This window comes from Chiloscyllium punctatum, chromosome 47 (assembly GCF_047496795.1).
Source record: "Chiloscyllium punctatum isolate Juve2018m chromosome 47, sChiPun1.3, whole genome shotgun sequence".
Classification (NCBI taxonomy): Eukaryota; Metazoa; Chordata; class Chondrichthyes; order Orectolobiformes; family Hemiscylliidae; genus Chiloscyllium; species Chiloscyllium punctatum.
Window position 1 is genome coordinate 36,837,224 of NC_092785.1, and position 24,115 is coordinate 36,861,338.

Below are 24,115 nucleotides of genomic sequence, written 5' to 3' on the forward strand. Positions count from 1 at the left end.
TTTGGAAACATAGTTAAATTATTGTAATGAAAACAATTAGGTGTGGAATGTTTGTATTCAAGGGAACATAATTCCATATTTTCAAAGTGCTTAGGCGAAATGATGGACGAACATACGAGATGTGGTCATTGACAGCTCATTTGTATAAATAGTGAAAATTGCACTGAGCTTTGTGCTCGTCCATTGGCCAATCTGCTCCATGGACTTCCCCCTTGTTCAAGGGCCAGGCTAAATTGTCCGTTGTGCGGGAATGTTTGAATAACTGCCCAGATCCTGTTTGGGAGCTGTCTGGAGATATTTAGGAGCTGGTCACTCTTTACGGGATGTGCCAGTGTGGTCCAGCAATACGATATTTAAATTCTGGTCTTTTCGATCGTATTTTTGATGTATATGGCACTGCAAATATTATGTGCTTACTCATCTGAACATGAATCAGCTCTTTACTGTGGTTATTGAACTGAGCAATTTAGTGACTACAGTTACTAAATTTAGCAACAATTAGCTGTGCATTCTGATTATTGAAGTGAATAATATTCCACTGAAAAATAATGTCGTTTCATTTATTTTCAGATTCAAAGAAATAAAAAGGTTATTTCTTTATTGTGCAAAACTTAAAATTGACCTTGACCTGCAGTATATTTATTACAGACTAATACTGCAACAATCGAACTTAGTGACACTCATGAATTCCCACTTTCCAGGCAATGCCCCAGACAACCAGGGCAGTGCTGGGAATTGATGCCTGTCCCAGGAAGCCTCATGACATCAGGTTAAACACGGTCACGGAAACATTCTGCTGAGTATCAATTACCATTTCCCTCGAACTTCCCTGTTTGAACACAACATTGAAGTTGAAAAGAACAGAGAATGGACGAAGTGTGAGAGGTTTCAGTGTCCATCACCAAGACATATTCAGCAGCACGACCTGCTGACTGAGCTGTGAAAGTACAAAAGACATTCGCACCAATCCGCCTGCACCACATTCTTTCAAAACTGCATCATGTGGTGTGGCACTGTGTTCGTGTGAAATGAGGCAGACATCAAACAGATCGACCAACTTATGACTAACTGTCCATGAGGTTCAGTGGTCCAGCTGCAGCATCATAATTATAGCGTAGACAATCATAGATAATCTGCCCGACATATCTGACCGGAGGGTTTGAGTTAGAGAGAGATTGAATAGCCTGGGGCCTTTTTTTATGCTGAGGCATCAAAGGCTGAGGGATGAATTTTTAGAGGCTCATAAAATCATCAGGAGCATGGATAGTGTAAATAGCCAAGGTCTTCCACAGGGTAACAGTGCCCAACACTAGACAGCATGGGTATAAAGTGAGAGGGGAAGATGTCGAAGTGACCTGAGAGGGAATTCCTTCATGCAGAGGGCAATGCATGTGTGGAGAAATGGCATTGGGATAGATACATAAATAGGAAGGGTTTGCATCAATATGGGTCAGGAGCAGGCAGGTGGGACCAGTTTAGTTTGGAATTATGTTCGGCTTGGACTGGATGCATCGAAGGGTCTGCTTCCATGCTGCAACACCCTATGGCTCTATGGTGGAAGCTGTACAATTAATATTGAAAACTCATCGAGGTGAGTATATGAACAGGAAGCCTTCAAACTGGTTCAATTAAAAGTACAACAGGACTAAAAACAGCAGCACTGAAAACCAATATATGAGGTTCTAAACTCGTGAAGCTACAAAACAGGATGACTTTTGCCTGCAAAAAGTGACGGGCAGAGCTAAACGATCACACAACCAATGAAACTCTGTTTTCTCCCCACTGATGCTGCCAGAACTGGTCTATTCAGCCAGGAATATCTGTTTTTGCATCACATCTAAGTTCTACAGATTTATGCTCTGGCACATTTCGTCATAAAAGATGGTGGACAATTAAACCACAGGTGAGAAGGCTCCATTCTAACAACCAAATCCTTAGTTATGGGGAGTCCAGAATATCAGTGCAAAAGATAAAGCTGAACCATTTGCAACAATATTCAACCAAAACCACCAAGACGTTGATCCATTTCAGCCTCCTGCTGAGCTTCCCATGTTCAAAGATCCCAGTCTCCAGCCAATTTAATTCACTTTTTCTCATATTACAGAGTTACAGGAGGTACTGGATACTGAAAAGGTTGTGGGTCCTGACAACTTAAATATCGTAAACTTGTTGCGTGCTGAGTCAAAGTGTTCTGATGCAGCAACAGCACTGGCATGGACCGAGGATCTGAAAACGTTTTATACAGAAAAATGAGGGCAACTCTAATGTTGTCAATTAACGCCTCATCTGTCCATACTCTACCATGGGAATGGGAATGAAGGTGTCATTAGCAGCGCTATCAATCAATACCTGGTCAGCAATAACCTGCTTACTGATGGCCAGTTTGGGTGCCTCAAGGGTCATTGATTACAGGCTTGCTTCAAAGAAGTTGGACTCCAGAGGAGAAGGGAGAAGAGCTCCCCTTAACATCAAGGCATCATTTGACCGGATGTGACACTGGGAGGCCAAGGAAAAACTACAGTCAACGAGAATCCAGGGAAAGCTCTCTGCTGGTGGCAGCAATAACTAGCAATAAGGAACACTGTTGTTATTGTTCATGTCAGTAATTTCACCTTCAGGATATCTGTGCAAGAATTCCTCAGGAAACATCGTACGTCTAACCATCTTCACCTGCTTCATCGATGAACACTCAGAGGCCGATCAATGAGAAATGGTAGTATTGTATTTAGAGCTTTACAAGCAGTTGACCAGCATTCAAACCCTGGCCATTGGGAGGTTCTAAATTTAAATTGACCACCAAGAGGATAGATAAGGGTAGGGCACTGAATGTTGTCTACATGGACTTTAGTAAAGCCTTGACAAGCTCCCACATAGCAGGCTATTCATGAATGTGAGGACACATGGCATACAGGGAGAGCGTGCCATATGGATTCAAAATTGACTGAATGCGAGAAAGCAGAGGTTAATTGTTGAAGGCCATTTCTTGGACTGATGGCCTGTAGTGAGCCACAAGGGTCGGTTTGCAATTCTCCAGTCCTTTGGTCCTAAACTTGAAGAAAATGACGAGTCCAATGTCAAAACCAAAGGCTCTGCTATCTCCTCCGTAGCTTCCTAGAGAATCCTCGGATAAATCCCATCCGGCCCAGGGCGCTTGTCGACTTTCAGTCCTTCTGGAATTGATAACACCTGTTCATAACTAACCTCGATCTTTTCTATTCGAGCATCTCGTATCTCATTCTTCCCGACTACAATATTTTCCTTTTCCTGAGCAAACATCGATGAGAAATGTTCATTTAGCACCTCTCCTATCACCACAAGCTCCACACTCAACTTCCCACTTCTGTCTTTGACTGGCCCTATTCCTAACCTCGTCGTCATTTTATGCCTCACATACCAATCATATCACAGTGTTGGTGGGTTAGGAAAAACACTGTGAAGCCAAAGGTAGGAAAACAGGATAAGCCATTGAATTTTTTTGGGCTGGTAATGGAAAGCATAGTGGAGGCTAGAAAGCCGCACCAGAATATAGCAACGAGTCGGAGGTCGGTTAAGGAGGAAGTCACAGACCTTCTTAAACCATGCACCTGTGAAGGTGAAGTTATTCACTTAGGCCAGGAGCAGAGAGTAAAGAGGTTACAATATTGAGAGACACAACATCTTCTGAATCTGTGATGCTGAAAGATGAGGAGATATATATCTCTGAAGGACCATTGCAAGAAAGGGTATTGTAACAGGAATTCATGGTGAGACAAAAAACACTGAATAATGTGAAATGAGATGAGACTGTGCAGAAAGAGTGGAGAATTTGTGGTAGTAGTACTGGACAAACTCTGAGCTTCAGGAATAAAATTTATCCTTGCTAATGTTATAACTGATCCACCGATCGTATGGTTGAAAAGCCATTGGAAACACATGAAACGGAACTATTGCAGAACACATATCCTCGATCTTTTCCTGACTGTGTGGTAACGAGGTCATAAAGTCATCAGTTTTTTTGTAGGTTAGATCACGTTCCCTACATTGTGGGAACAGGCCCTTCGGCCCAGCAAGTCCATACCGACCCTCCAAAGAATAACCGAAAAGACCCATTTCCCTCTGACTAATGCACTTAACACTGGACAATTTAACATGGCCAAATCATCTGAACTGTACATCTTCGGGAAGAAACCAGAGCACCCGAAGGAAACCCACGGAGACACAGGGAGAATGCGCGACACTACCGAGACAGCCGCCCAGAGGCTGGAATCGAGCCTGAGACCTGGTGCAGTGAGACAGCAGTGAGCCACTGAGCCACTATTGAAATAAGAGAGCTCAATCACTACAAATAAGGAAGTTGAAGTGGATTTCGCAGAGACCCTGTTTGATCAGACAGTTAAGACAAACTAGGAGCAAATCGATGACAATGCAGACTTCTTTGGGACAGATAAATGAACTGAGTTACAGCAGAAAGATGAAAAATTAAAGCAGTTATATCAGGATATACCACGAAAAGTGGTCTGGGGGCATCCCTGAATACTCTTATCACAAAACTCATATCTTAATGAGGATATGGAGACCATCACAGTCAGGACGGTGAGAAATGGGCAGACGTTCGTCAACTTGCATTGGGGTATGGGAAGGAGATGTTGCAATTGGGACATGAGCTACCATTTGGGGGCCATTTAGAAGTGAGGAAAACACAAGGTAAAATACAAACACATTTTTCTGGGCCTGGACTGAACAAAGACGTGGTTGAATTTTGGCAGATGTACAATACATGTCAAGTAATTCTAAAACCACAGACAGTAATAAAACCTGCACCTTCCTAATTTGTTGAACCGTTTACAAGAGTCTTAATTTATTGAGTAGGTCCACTACCTCAAACAAAAAATGTGGAATCCGTATTTGTTAACAATAATGGATGTGTGGATTAGATTTCGAGAGGCCATTCCATTAGGAAATACCACAGCCAAAAGGATTGGTAGACGGATTACTCAAACGTTCCATGAGATATGGACTACCAGCAGAGATACAATCAGATCAATGGTCAAATATCATAGCCAAATTATTCAAGGATGTTATAGACAGCATGGAATAAAACACATCAAATGCAGAACTGCAGGGAGTGTTTCAAAGGTGGCATCAGACATTCAAGATCATGTTGAGTGCTTATAGTCAAAACTATCCAGATGATTGTGCTAAGAGAATTTCGTTTGTGCTTTTTGCGATCAGAGATGCACGAAATGAATCAACCAAATTCAGTCCATTGAATTAGTTTTGAGGCATGAAGTGAGAAGACCATTAAAATTGAATAAGGAGAAACGACTAAGTCAGAAGGCAGAGACGACATGTTTACTCTATGTGTCAAATTTGAAGAACAATTGAATAGAGCTGGGGAGTTGAGTAGACAGCATTTAATGTATCACAGCATAAAATAAACAGGAAGCAGACAAGAAATATTAAAAATCGCAAATTTGCTTACTGTTTTAGTGTTACTTCCAGTGATAGGTGAACTTTTTAACAGCAAGGTTTAGTCTACCTTATCAAGTCATACGGAGATTGAGTGAAGTGAACTATTTGATAGGGACTCCGGACAGAAAGAAATCTCACAGAGGTTGTCATGCGAGTATGGTCAAAATGTGTTTTGACAAGGAAGGAAAACATATGATTGATGACATACTTGACCGAGGTAAAAGCTATCTTTGCTCTCAGCCTTTCGATTTAGTATGAGGAATACCTTGTACGAGGAAAATAACACTGGAGATAAAGACTGAGGCTGTGGAATTGTAAAGTGATGAGCTATAAGAAGTATATCACAGATTCGTTAGTGGGAGTGCTTCTCGGTCTCGTTAGCTTCTCTTTCCTTGAGCAACAAGGTGATAGTGAGCACTGTGCTTATTTATATCTTGAATTATTGTAAAATGTGGAATGTAAGCAAAGTTGTTTGTACATTGTAGAATTATAGGCTGACTGTTCAGCTCAAGAGTGCGATGTTGGACAGTGGAGACTGTGCAGTAGTCGCTCCATGAATTCATGAAAAATAAAGCCTCTTGAAACAAGACTCAAATTCTCAGACTAAGTAACTTCCTCGACAGAATCTGACATAGTCAGGCAGATTCCCACTTAATATGGGATTAGAACAAAAGCCAAAGTAAAGGAGGAAGCAGTGGAAATAGTGGGCGGGCAGTCCAAGCTGAAAGGGATCTAGGCCAGGTGATCCCCTCAAGGAGGTGTATTATAGAGACCATATGGTGACAGTTGACTCCAGCTGGGCCAACACTACTGAAGTGTTGGGGCAAGATCGTGGAGAAGACTAAACTTACCAGGGCAGTGAGAGAGACTAAGAACTGGTAGCTATCCAAATGAAATTGGCTCGAGACTCCAAATTTTGTGGATGGAAGAGAAACACCGGTGAGCGTTTATAGTAGATTAGTGCATGCGGGCGCAGGTAACCATTTGTTTTTCGTTTCATTTCTTGAGGGGGTGAAGTCTCTCTGTAGGTTACAGAAATGGGAAATCGATCCAGCAGTATTGCCTCACCGCAAATGCAGATGTAAGGCTCCCAGGAAAGGCCCAAAGATGGAAAAGTGAACAAAACAAAGACATTGGAAGGTGATAAGATCACTGCAATAGGTAGGAGATCCCATCGTTCCACTGGGATCACCGGCGCATACGGTGGTCTGTGAAACACAAGGTTCTGGGAATGTCACTCCTTTTTGTAGTGATCTTTATGGATGGTGCCAGGGCTGTTGGCCCTATGGAGGCTCTTTTGAATTAAATTAAGGAATGTCACGAAATTACTCAAGAAGGGTGTGGCGATCCCACTTGGAACAAATGATGCATTGTTTCAGTAAATGGTTAGAGGTTGCTAAATGTCATCAATCTCCCAAATCTAAACCAAAGGAAAATGCTGGTGCACAGAAGGACGCACAATCCAGTGCCTAAATGGGGCTCTATTTCCATGCAGCTTGAATGTCAGGAGGACACAGTTAGGGAGGAAATCCTCCTGGCCTCCTGTGTGAAAACAGCAGACCCGGCCTCTTCACCCTCCACATTGCCAGGATGTAGGCCATACTGCTGGGTGCCTACAGCCCCACCTGATTCTACCCAAACCACAATGCTGCAGCTTGCAGTCAGACTTAACTGTGTCACCTCGATATGGCATCTGTGATGCCCCCCACCACCTCTGATGCTAATTAACCTTGTAGTTCCACCCTCCCGTCACCCAACTGCCCTGACTGATGTTCAGTGATATAGCTGTCCTGAAGCCTTGGAACCCGTCTGAGGTTAGAAGCATGGTCAATGGGGTTCCGAATCCATTGAAGAAGCCTACACCCTTCCTTAACTGACTGGTCCAAAGCTGCCAGATTTCTGAGCCCTTACCCGCTGATGTTCCTCTCCTACTCAGAGTTGCATATGGTACCTCCTGCATGACTGTTCAAGATTCCTTTTCAGTCATGGTTGCGAAAATGGGGATTCGATTATGGAACTCACAGAGGAGCAGCGGGGTTAGTGAAATAAGCCCCCGGGATGAGTGGCTCCAGAACAGAGCAATGTAGACCATCTCAAATGGGACCAGCAGCATACCGACTTTGGGGAGGTCACTCGATACCTTCAAAAGAAAGGGGAATCTCTCGTTGATTTTCTCACCCATTTTCAGGTAACATTTGAATCTATCCCATGGCACCAGTCATCCAGAATACCAATGTCATCTATCCCTCACGACCCATGATTCGGCTGGTTACACCATCACGGACCGCTGCTCAACATTTCCACTGCAGGATGATAGCCAGGATCTCTTTGCTTTTTTCCCACGGGAGCCAACAATTCACCTGGAGCCATTTTCCACAGGGCTGGACAGACAACCCGGCAGTGTATGCTGCTGTGAAGTGAGGGGATCTGTCTCAGCACTCTCTCTCTCTTTTTCTGCCTTGTGACAGCACTGTGTTACAATATACTGATGATCTCCTCGTCACCTCTCGTTCCCACATTGACTCTCAGTGGGACTCTGAACTTGTTGATTCACCCCGCCCGCACTCCCAGTTCCAGTCCCACACCAGGTCCTAGCTCCCAGCCCTGCCGTGTTTTCACCATCCCTCCAGACCTCTCCCTCTCTGAGGATGAAAGATCAGTCCTCAGCAGAGGTCTCATCTTCATTCCCCTATGCTCTCGGTGTGACAACGATCAAGTCTTCCACCGCCTTCGCCTCCACGCCTACGTCTTCAACCAGGATTCTCGCCCACTCTTCTCCCCCCTCCAACACACCCCATCCACCTGGACACCCCGTGCTGGCCTCTTACCTGCCCTTGATCTCTTCATAGCCAACTGCCGCCGCAACATTCACAGCCTCAACCTCTCCACCCCTCTCACCCACTCCAACCTCTTCTCCCTCGGAACGTGCAGCCCTCCACTCCCTGCATTCCAACCCCAACCTCATTTTCAAACCGGCAGACAAGGGAGGCGCGGTAGTAGTTTGGCGCACCGACCTTCACACTGCTGAGGCTAAATGCCAGCTCGTGGACACCTCCTCCTATTGCTCGCTTGGCCATGACCCCATCTCCCACCACCAAACCATCATCTCCCATACCATCCATAACCTCGTCACCTCAGGGGATCTCCCATCCACCGCTTCCAACTTCATAGTCGCACAACCTCGCACCGCCCATTTCTACCTCCTGCACAAAATCCACAAACCTGACTACCTCGGCCGACCCATTGTCTCAGCCTGCTTCTGCACCACCGAACTCATCTCTGCATACCTCGACACGGTCCTGTCCCCCTTAGTCCAAGAACTCCCCAGCTACGTTCAGGACACCACCCACGCCCTCCACCTCCTCCATGATTTTCACTTCCCCGGTCCCCAACGCCTTATCTTCACCATGGACATCCAGTCCCTGTACACCTCCATGCCCCATCACGAAGGACTCAAATCATTCCGCTTCTTCCTTTCCCGCCGAATCAACCGGTACCCTTCCACTGATACCCTCCTTCGACTGACTGAACTGGTCCTCACCATGAACAACTTCTCTTTCCAATCATGAACACTTCCTCCAAACCAAAGGAGTAGCCATGGGCACCCGCATGGGCCACAGCTATGCCTGCCTCTTCGTAGGATACGTGGAACCGTCCATCTTCTGCAGCTACACTGGCACCACCCCTTACCTTTTCCTCCGCTACATCGAACACTGTATCGGCGCTGCCTTGTGCTCCCACGAGGGGATTGAACAGTTCATCCACTTTACCAATACCTTCCACCCCGACCTCAAATTCATCTGGACCGTCTCAGACTCCTCCCTTCACTTTCTAGACCTTTCCATTTCTATCTCGGGCGACCAAATCAACACAAACATTTACTATATACCGACCGACTCCCACAGCTACCTAGACTGCACCTCCTCCCACCCTGCCCCCTGTAAAAACGCCATCCCATATTCCCAATTCCTTTGTCTCCGCCGCATCTGCTCCCAGGAGGACCAGTTCCAATACCGTACAACCCAGATTGTCTCCTTCTTCAAAGACCGCAATTTCTCCTAGACGTGATCGACAATGTCCTCCACCACATCTCCACCACTTCCCGCATCTCCGCCCTTGAGCCCCGCCCCTCCAATCGCCACCAGGACAGAACCCCACTGGTCCTCACCTACCACTCCACCAACCTCCATGTACATCTAGCATCTGTCGTCATTTCCACCACATCCAAACGGACCCCACCACCAAGGATATATTTCCCTCCCCTCCCCTGTCAGCGCTCTGAAAAGACCACTCCCTCCGTGACTCCCTCGTCAGGTCCACAACCCAACAAACCCAACCTCCACTCCCAGCACCTTCCCCTGCAACCGCAAGAAATGCAAAACTTGCGCCCACACCTCCCCCCTTACTCCCCTCCAAGGCCCCAAGGGATCCTTCCATGTCCGCCACAAATTCACCTGCACCTCCACACACATCATTTATTGCATCCGCTGCACCCGATGTGGCCTCCTCTATATTGGGGAGACAGGCCGCCAACTTGCGGAAAGTTTCAGAGAAAACCTCTGGAACACCCAGACCAATCAACCCAACCACCCCGTGGCTCAACATTTCAACTCCCCCTCCCACTCCACCAAGGACATGCAGGTCCTTGGCCTTCTCCATTTCCAGACCATAGCAACACGACGGCTGGAGGAAGAGCACTTCATTTTCCGCCTAGGAACCCTCCAAACACAAGGGATGGACTCAGATTTCTCCAGTTTCCTCATTTCCCCTCCTCCCACCTTGTCTCAGTCAAATCCCTCGAACTCAGCACCACCTTCCTAACCTGCAATCTTCTTTCTGACCTCTCCGACCCCACCCCCACTCCGGCCTATCACCCTCACGATTACCTCCTTCCACCTATCACATTTCCAACGCCCCTCCCCCAAGTCCCTCCTTCCTACCTTTTATCTTAGCCTGCTGGACACTTTTTCCTCATTCCTGAAGAAGGGCTCATGCCTGAAACGTTGATTCTCCTGTTCCTTGGATGCTGCCTGACCTGCTGTGTTATTCCAGCAACGCGTTTCAGCCACGTTGCTGAAGCCAAGTTCCAATTCTGTCGGCCCTTGGAACAATACCTAGGCTGCATCATGGAGGAAAGGACCCATACCTTGTGTCCTGATTGTGTTCCTGCTATTCTCAATGCCCTACAACCCACTACACAATAGGAGATGCAGTCTTTTCACGGCACGCTGAACTATTACCACCATTAGTTGCCTGAATATCGGTGCATGGATGTGATTGTGCGTCAGTTTACCATTAAAGTTCAGCCTCTTTCTATTGTTTGCATGCCTGAGCAGCTGCGAGCATTTGAGGTACTCCGGACGACTCTTTCACAGGCCCCAGTCTTGGGCTTAACCGATTATTTTAAACCTTTCATCCTCTCTGTTAACGAATGAGAGGGTTTTGCCAAAGGAGCCCTTGTCCAAAGCCATGGTGATCTGAAGCACCCAGTGACCTGTTACTCCTCCCAGTTGCCTCCAATGGTCTGTGGCCAGCCAACCTGCCTCCATGTTGTCACTGCCACCATTACCCCACTGGAAAAGGCAAACCCCACTGGTCAAGATTTTTTTTCAGTCCCAGCCAGAAAATGGGGATTGGGCAGAGGAACCCAGGGTCAGGGAAATATCCCCCGGGACGAGTGGCTCCAGAACCGAACTTTGCAGGTCATCTCAAATGGGACCATCGTACTGTTATCGCTCCTCAGGCTGGTTTGCCCCTTCTCAATTTAGCTGCTCCTCAGCATTTCCCAGCAGCCGCTTGGAATGCGTATGTCCAAGCTGTATCTATCATTTCATCGTCCCCTTCAATGAATACTGCTACCATCCAACCTACTTCCCCTGACTTGGACACCTACTTCCATGCCTGCCCACAGGTACAGACTCTGTGACATCTCCTTTCCCTGAATTATCCTCCACGTCCCTTAACAATCCTGGCCTTGCTCTGTTCATGATGGCTCGTCCACGGGTCCCTCCGATGATCGCTCCTTTGCTGTTATACAGGCGTTACGCCCTTTGAATTGCTCCAGGCGTGTTCTCTCTTGTCTTGGATCTCAGCCGGGGTTGCTGATTTCTTGCCATTACCCGTGCATGTATCCTTGACATGGGAAAATCCATTGCATTGATTCTTTCGGGTGGTACACGACTTTTGTACACTCTGGAAAAACCGTGAGTTTATTACCTCAGTCTGGAAAACCTATTTGACATGTGACTCTGATCTACAACCGATTGCAGACAGTGCTTTACCCTGCACAGGTCGCGGGTGTCAAATGTGAAGTGCATAATACCTCCAGGGCTGAGCTACCCACAGTCACGCTGCTGCAGATATGCCGCCCATGTGGCCCTTTCATGGTCCCTTCTTTCGTTAAGATACAGGTTCCCTCCACCATCGATCTTCAAGCAGCTCTTCAGGTCGAGAACAAAGCTGCAGAGGCAGAGTGCGATTTCTGGGCTCGGGCTGGATGCTCCCCTGACGTCTCTCGTCTTTGTAGAATCCTTATAACGAGTGGTCTGTCTGCGTGCTCTCCTCCATGCCCTTGCCTAGCTGGATCATGGGCAGGGGCACGTAGGAAAAGGAAGAATGCTACGTCACCCTGCCTAACAATGGTTTGCTCCCGGTATGTCTACTGTCTTCTTACAAATAGCTGAAACATGCCTTATTTGTCAAAGTACATTCAAAGAAGAAAATCTGCATATTTTGATCATCTACCTATCCCTGAAGAGCTATTTAGGCACTTTCAGATTCATTTTGTCCCTGTGGCTCCCTCAGGAGGATTTCAATACATACTGGTCACAGTAGAAACATTCTCTAGATAGATACAGGCATTTTATATGAGAAGAGATGATGCCCGATCAGTAGTAAAATATCTTATGAAAGATATAATCCCCTTACTTGGAATACAGGGGCAAATGAATACTGACAGTGGTGCTCACTTTCCAGGGAAAATAATACAGCACTGTGTGCAGTAATGGGATTTGTGTGGTAGTTTCATATCCCCATGCACTCCAATCCTCGAGAACAGTGGAATGAACTAAAGGGATGCTAAAAAGTACCCTTTTAAGACTTGCTACAAAATTAAACTAAAGTGACTAGAAACCTTGCACCCTGTGCACCTCCTGAAACCAGATTAATAGATCCGCTGGCCTAACCCCGTTTGAAACTCTTATATGAAGACCCATGACTGATCCCCTCTGTCCACATCGGAAGTAGCCCTGATGTGGGTTGATAAGAAATCCCTACAATACATCTAAACCCTGAGTGAAGCAGCCCAGGCCAATCATTCAAAGGTAATAGAGGCCATGCCAAAACCCCATGGGTCTCACACACACGCCCTTTTGGCCTGGTGATTTAGTGAATGCTAATTATCTGAACAAAGGCTCCCTCTCTCCTCGGTTGAAGGGACCGTATCAAGTGTAACTGACAACCTGAACTGTTGATGAATTGGGAGGATGTTATGAGTGGATGCACACGACCAACTGTAAAATACATACGCCCACCAACACGGCAGCTACTGAAGTGAATGATGAGAACCCTGTGGATGCAATACGGAGCCTCCTTAGGCTGCGAACGACTGAAACTAGAGGTGCATGGCCGTACAGTGGGCGTGCCAAAACAACACCATTTTCTTCACAAGACGTGGGAATGTATCGACTGACACCTATGTGGGACCTAGTCAGTGTTCTTTCATTATTCCCTGGATTTTAATCATCCAAGGTTTGACAAGCCAATGTCAGTTTTCATTTCATTGTTCTCACGTCCTTAATAAGATTTCATGCTCCCTGTGGAATGAACTGGCTCCCAAATTGTGGAGGGGTGGAGATTCCACATTAACCACCTACAACGCCAGTTATTTTATTTGCGGTTGTAAGGCCTATCCTTTTCTTCCCTTCGATTGGAGAGGGTCGAGTTCTCTGAGATATGCATGTAGTACCTCACATTATAGTCTTGGATGAGTTAACTTCACCACTGAAGCCCAAGAGATCCCTCACCAGATTATTCGCCTGGTTTGGAATGGTTTCACCTTCTATTGTAATCTAGCTGCATTCCCAAGAATTGAGCAACTTGAAAACGGTATTGGAAATTGTGGTCAATGACGCTGAGGCCCAAACTGAGATCAATGTTGAGATCATTGCAGTTAGAACAGTGGCCCTTCAGAACCACTTGGCTTTGGATTGTCTATTATCCAAAATGAGTGTGGCACTTGTGCTGTTACTGGGTGGGAATGCTGTACCTACATGCCAGACAACTCTAAAAATGTCACCGATTGTCTGCCCCCGTGGTTATGTCCGAGCCCGGGTGTCTCTGGAGAAGGAGTATGCTGTGTCTGCCAACGCACTTGAGCTGTTCAGGGAGAGGAGGGCACCACAGGGGATGGACTGTTTTATTTCCCCCTCCAACTCGACTGCATTGTAATTCCTGCCTCCCCTTCACCTTTTTTGATCATGAAGCATTACGCTTTAATGTGAATAGCACTGCTTGTCACTGGCCACCCTGGAAGGAAACTTCAAGGCTGTAGATTAGCTGTTGGAAAGGAGGATAATAAAGGTATCTGATGCAGATATGGTGGGTTCAATGATCTCTTTCTTTGTCATGTTTAAGTTTAGAACATGAAAATCTATGAATTGTATTATTAGGCATCTACTATTTACCTTGCTTAACTATTCTCATCACAACATGTACCTTATTAAAGAATTGTTGTGAAATCAGGTTCTCTCGTTCTCTATATGAACTGCCGGGAATTCAGATTATTAGTTTGAATGTTAATAGCCTCCAACAAGATCAGAATACAGGAGAGAGAAAGAGAGAGACTAATTCTTAATAAATTATGTTTTATTACAAATAGACTGGAGCAGCGCCAATCAGTAATCACTCTCCTGAAATGGCTGTAATGTTGCATTATGTACTTTATTCATAAAATATCAACAGTGACATTCCGAACGAATTTGAATAGGAATGCAGAGAATGAAATAAAAGCAATATATTTCCCTATTTGTGTATTGTATTCTTTGCTGAGTCAATATCCATGTCAAATTCTAATACTTGCGAAAGTCCACAAGGAATTGTTGTCTTTCCAAACGATGAGCAGCTCAGTGAGTTAACAGATCCTCTGTTTATCATGACAGAGAGCACTTGGACAATGGCTTATGCCCTTAATAATGAAACAATTTCTTTTCATCTATTTTCAATCATGCTCTGGCAAACAATTACATCTTCTTTAATGCATCAAGGCATGGTTTTTGCAAGAGGTGTTCAGAACCACAGCGGGCTGCTCAGTGTGTTTTAACAAATATTCCATAGGAGATGAATATCAAAACTTCGTATTTCAATTCGCTTTTGTAATGCAACCTTCTCTTTCGTTTGCAATGATCTGGTACTGTATAGGGAGAAAACCGAGTTAACGTTTTGATGCCAGAGACCCTTCTTCAGAAGAATCTGTTCTGATGAAGAGTGATTCTGGAAAAGAAATAAGAACTCAGTTTCTCTCTCCACAGATGATGCCTGACCTGATTATTTTCTCCAGGTATTTCTGTTTTGGTTCAATGTTTCCAGTATTCACAGCTCTTCGATGGAATTCATGAAGATGTTTAACTTCCCAAACTGCCTGCTAGAAACAAGTCTTAGTATAATGGAAGCCTACCATGCAGAAGAGGTCCATCCAGCTTCTGCTATTAAACTGACACTAAATATACACTTGTCCTAGCTGCCAGATCTGGGTTTCGAGCCTCGAATGCTAGGAAACTTCGAGTGATCATCCAAATACTTTTGAAGAGGTTGTGGGGAGGTTTCCCACATCAACTATGCTCTCAAGCAGTGCTTTTCTGTCGCCCACCACTCTCTGGGTAAACGCCCTTTTCTCAAATCCCATTTAAACACCCCACCTTTCACCTTCCACATAATGCCACCTTGACGTCATATCAATTCCCTGAGCCGACTTATTTAAATCCAGGAATGTGCAGCTTTGAAATGAGTCAGGATCGGAGCTGTGCTTTTTATTTTAGTGCTCTGTACCATCCCAACCGACCCATTTATGTACAAAGGTCTTATATTGTAATCTGGGCAGTTGTGGATAATATTTGTTCAATAATTTACAATTTCATTTTTACCTTGTGTCTCTTCCAGTCAACATTCTGGTGTTCGCACAAGGAATGTGTGGTCTTTCTAACTGTACCACTCGCTGCCTGATGGTCATGGCAACAGCAGATCTACTGTTCCTTGTCATTTACATCATACTGAGACGACTCAATATGTATTACTTCCCAAGGTGTTTCTTGGACCTCACCTCTGTGTGCAGTGCTCTCTTTGTCCTGGTTCATTCAGCCACAGATTGTTGCATCTGGTTTACTGTTCATTTCTCTTTTGATCGTTTTGTGGCCATTTGCTGCCTGAAATTGGAGAGAAAATATTGGACAGAGAAAGCTTGAGCTGTGGCTGTAGGTACGACTGGCGTTCTCCTCTGTACAAAAAAAAACATTCCCATCTATTTTCGCTTTCGACCTGGGGCGGTCATTGACAATGTTCCATGGTATTGCAGGATAAAGTCAGACTACTTTACTGATCCCACATGGCTGGTATTTCAGTTGTTTGACAATATTTTAACCCCGTTCATCGCGTTCATGTTAATTCTGTTGATGAACTCTCTGACAGTCAGGCATATGTTTGTGGTCAGTCGAGTCCGGAAGACACTGAAGGGCCAGAGTAAGGAAGAGATTCACAAAGACACGGAGTTTGGGAGTCGAAGGAAGTCGGTGATTACCCTCTTCACCATTTCCTTCAGCTTTATATTTCTGTGGTTCGTGTATGGTTTCAACTTCTTATACGTTAAGATTAATGGAACTTCTCTTGGAAGGAAAACACTTTGCCGTGCATCAGAAAAATGATCAAGGATTTAAGCTGTAGCACAAACACATTATATTATGCAGTGACTCTGCCCAAATTCAGAGAGAAGATCAGAAATGCAGTACAGCAACTGATCTCATACATTGTTCACTTAAAGATTGAAAAGCAACCAAATACAGTCCAGAGGCAACCACAGTGCTTCCAGTTCAGCAACTTCATTCAGACAGGCGGAATTCCATCAGGAGAATCACATGGATTTGAGTATAACACCCGGCAGTGGATGGGGAGGACGGAAGCAGGGTAGGTCACCATGCATGATGCTCAAGAACACTCTGCAATCCACTGATGGATTCAATGAAGCACAGGCAATTAGCAGCAGGAGATCATTCGGCACTTCGAATCTGGTCTAGCTGCCATTGAATTGTAACATCAGATCCACATTCCCAACTACCCCAGATGATTAACTTTCTCCCCCAGGCTGAAAAAAAATCTATCAGCCTTAACCTTCAACAATATTGAAGAACATGACAGTGACAGCAGGTAAGAAGGCACAAGGTAACTGTTAGGGGTGATGTAAGATGGAAAGAGGCTGGAGGAATCATAGCATCCCTACATTGTGGAAACAGGCCTTTCAGCCCAACAAGTCCTTACCGACTCTCCAAAGAACATCCTACACTGGCTCACCCCTCTGCCCTATCCCTGTAACCCTGCATTTCCCGTGGCCAGTCCATCTAACCTGCCCATCTGTGGACAGTGGGAGGAGACACACATCGTTATGGGGAAAACATGCATGGAGTTTGCACGGTCTCCCCGAAACTGCGTGGGTTTCCTCCATGTGTGCCGGGTTCCTTCTACAGTCTGAAGATTTACAGGTTAGATGAATTGGTCATGCTAAATTGCCCATAGTGTTGGATGCATTGGAGGGGAATGGGTCTGTGTGGCTTGCTCTTCAGATTGTCGGTGTGGACTTGTTTTGTGAAAGGGCCTGTTTCTACGCAGCAGGAAATCTGATCTAAGCTCCACACGGGCAGTCGTGCAAGGCCAGAATTAATCCCAGATGGAACTGTGACACAGCAGTGCAAACCACTGAGCCCCCGTGGTAAGAAATAATCGGCTGGCTGTGAGTGATGTGTTCACCTCGAACATCAGTCTTCACAGACTTTTTTAAGAATCCACGTTAATAATCTGTAGGAGGTTTTGCTGTGCTTCCCATGAGGGGAGGATGTTCAGGCAAAAACAGTTCTGGACGATGACGAGTGTGAGACTCACCCTGCTCAGCTGGCAATAAAAAACGCCATGTGCTGGCGATTTCCTCTTCTGAACTGATTATTATTTCATGCACCTCTGTTTATTTTTCTTGAACTCTACTCTTGTAAAATCCCGTCCAGTCCAGGGTCGGTCACGGCTGTTTCCTGGGCGATCCAGTCTAGGATTGCCCACTGCTGTTGCCCCGGGCTATCCAGTCTATGATTGGTCACTGCTGTTACCTGGGCCATAGAGTCGAGGGTTGGTCACCGCTGTTGCCTGTACCATCCAGTCTAGGTTTGGTCACCATCACCTGAGCCCCATGAAGAGGAAACCACCTGATAGTGTTCAGCCACATGCAATTGCGAGACTCAAAATGGCAGGCTCAAGTCGGAAGTAAGCCGGTAGGAATAACTGCCTTAGGCTCGAATGTTCCAACCCCGGCTATGACCCCACCCCCTTCATGCACCAATCTAAGTTTCTGGGGATAAAGGTGTATCCCCACCCAAGCATGACCATTAACGCCTGCAGTAAGGGCATGGCTAGTGTGTTCGGCCCACTGGCCATCATCGCTACAGCCTACGTGCATAAGTCCATGTTTCTCCTTAAGACTAAGCAGGCGCTCCACCTGGCCGTGCAGAATGGGCTCTCTGTGGGCAGGATATTCTTCCCCATCGACCCTTGGAGGTCATGGCCGAGAGGGTTGTGATCGCTAAAGTCCTGAGCTTTAATGCCAGTGAGTTGCTCCTCCCCAGTCTCCAAAATCTGGGGAAAATGCAGTCGATCGTGCTGCTGCTCCTGCACGGTCTGAAGGACCATGCACTTAGACACATGTACTCCGCCCCGTGCCATGTATACACCTGCCTACTCTGGGAGCAGGTCAGTGAGGGTTCATTCACCGTGTTAAGCGAGGGTACGGCCAACCGTGTATTCAGGACAGTGCACGGCGTAAGATGCCATTTGAGCTGCAGGTTGGGGCAGGCTAGGAAGCACTGTCATACTGAGAAGGCTGCCCTGTCCACACCGTTGGTCAAGGCTGGCACTGGCGCACCCACAATCCCTCCTCTGCCCATGGAACGCCATGCCCACCACCCGCTGTCACCTCTCGAATTGGACACTCGCCCTGCCTCACCCTGGTGCAACAATGCCCCTGCGGTAGGCTTAGCGTCACTCTGGCACAGGAACCTTGATCTCCAGCCCCCTGAATCCGTGCCCAAAACCCGCACCAATGTGCCTGCCCCTGTGCCAGACCCTCACCTTGCAACACCTGGCCCAGGGTTCCCTGAACCTGAGCCCGAGCCCTGTCCCACTCCTCCAGACCCCAGGTCTGACCTCAGGGAATCTGCTGCTGCAGCCCTACCTTCTGCTGTAGCTGTGTCTCTGGGTCCTCGGCAAGAAGGTGGCCCACTGCCCTGCCCACCCTCGCCTGATGACCCCGAAGTGATACAGCTGGCTCTCCCTGCCCTCGCCACACCCCCGGCCTTCCCCCAGCTAGCACTCCCCCGCCCACGATCCCCACCTCCCAAACACACACAAACTTCAGCGACCAGGATTTCAGATGAAAAACACTCATAATGTATTAGTTCTCATTAATTTTCCAGCACTGTTCCGAACTGGTACAAATTGCCTTCTATTCCTCCCTCTCAATTGACATTGGCATCCTGAGCATCTCGGGAAATTAGTGGTTGGAGCTACACAGTGCGATTGCACGGAGGTTCAGATTCAGACTGTTTTTTTTTCTGGTCTATATTAGTGAATTCGACTTGGGATCAGAGGACAGAGCTTCAGGCTTTGCAGATGACATGCAAATTGAGTTTTGGAAGATACAGGTAGTCCAGAGAGACAGAAACACAAACATAAATGAAATACTGTAGGATGTGAATTGATGTTATTTATAAAATAGACTGAGGAGACTGAGAATGGACTAACTGGTCAAATATTAAACCAGGAGCAGAAATAGAGAAAGCAGCAGTTAAATTTCTGCTACTTTCTGCTTTTACTAAGTGTAAGTTTGACTCTGGAATTCAGTTAGTACCTCAATGAGATAGCTCTCTACCATCTTCTCAAGGGCTAATGAGAAATGGATGATAAATGCTGGACAGCTAGTGAAGCTGACATCCTGTGAGTGAATGAAATTAAACACCAGTAAGCTGAACATCTGTGGTGGGTAAGTTACTTGAGAGGATTCTGAGCGATAAGATACCCATGCATTTGGAAAGACAGCGGTTGATTAGGAGTAGTCAGCATGCCTTTCTGCATGGGACATCATGCTTCAAAAATCTATGACAGTTATTTGCTGAAGTGACCAGGAAGGTTGACGAGGGCAGTACTGTAAATGTGTTCTATATGAATTTCAGTAAGGCTTTTGATAAGGTTCCACATGGTAAGCTACGCTGGAAAGTTAAATCACATTTAATCCGTGGAGCTGACAAACTGGATTCACAATTGGCTAGATGGTAGGAAGTAGAGGGTAATAGTGGACGGATGCTTGTCGGACTGAAAGCCTGAAACTACTGGTGTACCTCAGGGATCGCTGCAGGGCCCATTGCTGTTGTTATCTATATGAATATTTTGGATGAGAATGTACAAGGAATGATTTGTAAGTTTGCTGATTACACTAAAACAGTTGGTACCATGGACAATGATGAAGGTTATCAGAAATTGCAGCAGGACCTTGATCAGCTGGGCAAGTGGGTTGAGAAATAGACAATGGAGGTAAGAACAATAACTGCAGATGCTGGAAACCAAATTCTGGATTAGTGGTGCTGGAAGAGCACAGCAGTTCAGGCAGCATCCAACGAGCAGCGAAATCGACGTTTCGGGCAAAAGCCCTTCATCAGGAATAAAGGCAGTGAGCCTGACGCGTGGAGAGATAAGCTAGAGGAGGGTGGGAGTGGGGGGGAGAGTAGCATAAGAGCTTCAGGGCAGAGGAAATGACCTGGGAGTTGAAGTGGGAGAGGGACTCCCTGAGATTCTTGTAGAGAGAGGAGGAAAACTTCTTCAAGGCAGTCATCCTTTCAAGAGGAAAGGGTGAATGCGCTCAGAGAAAAATGGGGAGGGAGGATAAATGTGGAAAGGAGCTGAAAGAGAGGCAACGGGAAATGAGAAAGGAGATGGAGGGGCAATACGGTGTGCGATGGAAAGTCAAGAAGAGAGAGAACAGTTAACAGAGAAACAGAGATGTTTAGACAGGGAGAAAAGAACTGTGCCCTGTGTCCATTTGCAGCAACCTGCCCCACGAAGAAGCTCTGACAATATGTCACAAGCACGAGGCATAAATCACCACTCACACACTGCCCCTGCCGGATACTCTCTCTCTCTTTCTCTCTCTCTCTCTGACATACACATGCACACACATTCTCTCTCATCTAGATAATAAAGAAAATCAGTTCATTGATGTCTGCAGTCAGGGGCCTCAACTTACAACCAATCCCATTAAATAGACGCAGGAACTGTAAAGATAATTCTCTCTCAGTCAGTGATGAGAAAATGGTGTTTAATAAACACAGGACATCCCCAGGGAAAAAGAAACAGTTTACCAATTGTAACTGTGATATAATCAAGGATAGGTTGACATGGGATGGTTTAAAACGATACAATCTATTGTTTATTTATTCAAAGGGGAATCAAAATAACAAAATCTTTCAGAACAGACGCGGATTGTTCATTAATAGGATATGGCTGCAATTGTTTATCAAATGCATAGTGACCAGATGGTGGACTGGGTGAGACTATCACTAGACTCATAAACCAGAACAATAAAGCAAATGTCCTCAGGGCTTGCTTTCGAATCTCATCATGGCAGATGATGAAACTTGAATCATATTCAAGTAGTCTAATGTCAGATATATAGATGCTGTTGATTATCTGGGGTACCGGTGGGGGTGGTGAAGCAAGGGAATAGCTACTTTATTAACGCCCTTAAGTGAAGGAAATCTGCTGTCATTAACTGGTCTGATTTACATATGACTCCAGATTCATTTCTAAATGCCCTCTGGGCAATAAGGGATGGACAATAAATCTAGGTTTAGCATAGGAGACTGAAGGGGGATCTTGTAGAAGTGTGTAAGATCATGAGAGGGATGGAAAGAGTGAATGCGCTCATTCTTTTTTCCAGGGTTTTCCAGAGAAAAATGGGGAGGGAGGATAAATGTGGAAAGGAGCTGAAAGAGAGCCAACGGGAGATGAGAAAGGATGTGGAGGGGCAATACGGTGTGCGATGGAAAGTCAAGAAGAGAGAGAACAGTTAACAGAGAAACAGAGATGTTTAGACAGGGAGAAAGTAACTGATATTAAATCTTGGCAGTTATCATTTCCATTAAATTGTTTGATTTTAGGGTCTTGTCAGCTAACGCCAACGGAATGGAACTTGGGCTTCAGCGGGAGGAGCGACTTCAGTCTGCCCTTCTAAACGCTTGTGAAATCTGTTTCAGGAGAAATGGACTCATGTTCAAAGGAAAGATGTTATTACACAACATCGTCAGCAGTGTCTAGCTACACCATCACCAACAACATAAAAACTAATAACAGGTCAGTTCTCATCCTCCATTGATTTTCTGCAGCACTTTGAGCTGCCTGACGGGAGGAAGCTTCTTACATGATAACACAGACTGTCCTGCAGTCAATAATTACAGAACCACAACACAGACAGAATTTGTGATGTGCACATGAAGGGTGTTGGCTGAGTCAAACAGTAACATACACAAGCTCATTCAGGCATACATACTCAGGTAAGGGAAAAATCAAAAAACACCAGGTTATAGTCCAACAGGTTTAATTGGAAGCACACTAGTTTTCAGAGCGATGCTCCTTCATCAGATGGTGTTGTGTGTGATTTTTAACTTTGTACACCACAGTCCAACAGCGGCATCTCCAAATCATGATTACTCAGGTAAACACACACTCAAACACACTTACATGCACAAAAAAATCTCCACAGACGACTGAACATATTGACATACATGCACACTCACATGAACTGATACACACTCAACATCTCACACACAAACACAGTAACGCATGCAGACTCATATAGTCACACGTGGACGCATACATACAGACACAAACACAATCACGTCGACATACACACATAAACGCTCACACACATACTCGCCCACAACCAGTTCCACAAATACATACACTGGCATGCACAGATGCTCGCAAAACCACACACAAACTCGCACAGAACTTTTCAACAAGCACCAAGCCATTGCTTGGCTGATGATGAGAAGAGCACAACCTGCGAGATCCTTTTTGTATGCCTGCACACCTTCACCACTATGCACTGCCCTTGACACAGCTGTGGAGGGGGAGAGAATGTCACACATCTCCTTTGAAAATGTGTCTTTTCAAAGGAAGTCTGGAGAAAGATGCAGTGGTTTTTATCGACATTCATCCCGAGCACCTCCATGACAGAGGAGACGATGCTCTCCGGCCTGTTCCCTGGGATGCACACCAAGACAAACACTGATTGCGCCTGGAGATCCATCAACTCAGTCAAAGACATTATTTGGTCTGTCCGAAACTTGTTGGTCTTCCAGAACAAGCAGATGACCCCGACCGAATGTTGCAGACTGGCACATTCTAAGGTCCAGGAATATGTGCTGAGGGACACAATAAAGCTTGGGACAGCTGCCACCAAGGCGCAATGGGGAAAGACCACTGACTGAGGTCTTCCTTCCAAAAGTTAAATGTGGATCTGTCGAGTTATTGGACCTTCCCAGTATCTCAATTATATGGAAGGATAATCTTACACAAGAAGGAGATGCCTTTGGTTTGCTTGTTACATAGCCAAACTCCAATGCTTGTTTCCTGGAAACGTTCACGTACAGAACTGAACTGTGTTTGTGAATATGTATATTTATAAAGATATTAAAATCATAGAGTAATACAGCATGGAAACATGCCTTTCAGCACAAACCGATCCATGCTGACGCTGGTGCCCACTCAGCTAGTTCCAATTGCCCAGATTGGGTCCTTATCCCTCTAAGCCTTCCTATCCATGTACCTATCGTAATATTTTTTAAATGATGCTATTGTACCTGCATATTCAACCACTTTGTCTGGCAGCCCATTCCATCACTCTCTGCGTGCATCAGTTGCCTCTCAGGTCCTTCTAAATCTTTCTCCACTCACCGTAAGACTCTGCCCACTAGTTTTCAACTCCCATCCCTGAGAAAAAGACTATATGCATTCGTCCTATCTATACCACTCATGATTTTATAGACCTCAATAAGATAATTCCGAATCCTCCTAAACTCCAAGGATAAAGGTCCCATCCTGGCCAAGCACTCCCTGTAACTCAGGCCTACTCGGCCTGGCAACATCCTCGTAAATCTTCTTTGCACTCTTTTCAGTTTAATTATGTTTTTCGTTTAACAGGGTGACCAAAACTGAACACAATTTTCTTGATGAATAAAATATATTTTTTAAATTAAAGAAACGGTTGGACTGAGAAGACATGGTAACATCAGCTGTTGCAGGAATTGGACCTGTACTGTTGGAATCGCGTATGCAACTGTTCAGCGAACATATTTGAAAGAGGGTT